This window comes from Microtus ochrogaster, chromosome 2, assembly GCF_000317375.1.
Source record: "Microtus ochrogaster isolate Prairie Vole_2 chromosome 2, MicOch1.0, whole genome shotgun sequence".
NCBI classification, from domain to species: domain Eukaryota; kingdom Metazoa; phylum Chordata; class Mammalia; order Rodentia; family Cricetidae; genus Microtus; species Microtus ochrogaster.
In genome coordinates this window covers 72,605,338-72,607,050 of record NC_022010.1, presented here as the reverse complement: position 1 = coordinate 72,607,050, position 1,713 = coordinate 72,605,338, and positions in this window count along the sequence as shown.

Below are 1,713 nucleotides of genomic sequence, written 5' to 3'. Positions count from 1 at the left end.
TTGTGAGAATTACATAATGCATGTGGATCATTTGGCACGAAGCCTTGCACATAGAGCAATATTTTTTTTGACCACTAACTTTCCCTTGAATGCAAAAATCAAGGCATCTTTCCAATCCTATGGCAGAAACATCAGGTAGGTAGGTGCTCACACCATTGGTTTGAGTGTGGATTAGCCAGAGAACTTGGCAGAAGACTGGCAGAGTCTGCTAAGGCTGAAGACGTCAATACTTGGTGCCCCAGTAATTCTACTTCTAGGCACGTGCAGAAAAGCAAAGATAAGGTCAGCAGTAGTTATTAGGATAGCACTAGACTTGAACTGCTCAGATGGCATCAGCGGAATGAAGAACTGTGGCATTTCACACACCGAACTGTGATTCAGAAAAACATATAATATAGATTTTACATCAATGTGAGCCAACAAAGCTAAAGACAGAAAGTGTACACATATCTTGTGGTATTCCATTATACAGATGTTGATGCCAACACACACACACATACACACACACACTTGGCTCAAAGGGAATACAAGGTTATTTATTCTAAAGGCAAGCAGAAGTGTCCAAGAACAGACTCAGGTGGTACAAAATTCACATCCCAGCATGGTAACAGTTTTATTTTGTTTTTATGGTAACAGAACAAAGAAAATTACCAGTTAAGTCTCTCAAATACATCATTGGAAACATCTGCCTGGGATCTGTTGTAGGCTGTTTGTGTTAAAGCTAGGAGTCTGCTCGTTCCAGAAGGATTGTAGTCTCAAACGTGTTTGATCACTTATAGAGGTGGGTAAGACATAGCAATCTAAGGGCCTAAGCTAGCCCAAGAACATTTGCCTCTGGAGAGACAACATTCCAGCTCTCCTGTCATTCAGAGCAGGGCGTCCGCCCTGTGGAAGGAACCTGTAACAAAGGTGTGGCTCTTCTTTGGGAACTTCAGTTCACATAAAAGCAGGCAAAGCCAATTAGAAGCAGTCAGCTTTATTTCCAAGCAGAAATCCCAAAATCACTTGCTTATTTTAAATATATGAGACAGGCTCTCACTACGTAGCCATGGCTGGCCTCAAACTCAGAGATCCACCTGCCTCCATCTTCCAAATCCTCAGTTTAAAGGCGTGTAAAACCAGCCCTGAACCAATTACTTAGTAGAGAAATCTTAATGGAAAGATAAGTAGGCAGAACAACAAAGGACTGCTTCCCCCAGGGGATGACAGAAGATAAGGACCCAGAGGCTCTGCAGAGAGCTGGTGACGTCGCCTGAGCTCTGGGGTGTGGCAGATGGAGTGGTGTGGTTGTGAATCTATGCCTCGACAGAAAAACTTAAGATACGAATGTATTTGAAAAAAGTTCAGTATATCCCATATACTGAAGTGAGGTCAGCTTGGCTAACATGAGACCCTATCTAAAATCACATTTGAGAACCAAAACCAAAATCATGTATCTGAAAACCATGTAAGCTGATGTAAAAGTTTATTTTATTTTTTAATATTTAGTTTTTTGTTTTGAGACATGATCTCACTATGTAGGCCTGGCTATACTGGAACTTGCTCCGTAGACTAGGCTGGCCTTCAACTCAAGAGATTACCCTGCCTCTGGAAGGCTGGGATTAAAGGCAAGTGCCATCACACCCATCTCAAAAATATATTTAAAAAAATGAGTGATAGCCGGGTGATGGTGGCGCACGCCTTTAATCCCAGCACTCGGGAGGCAGAGGCAGG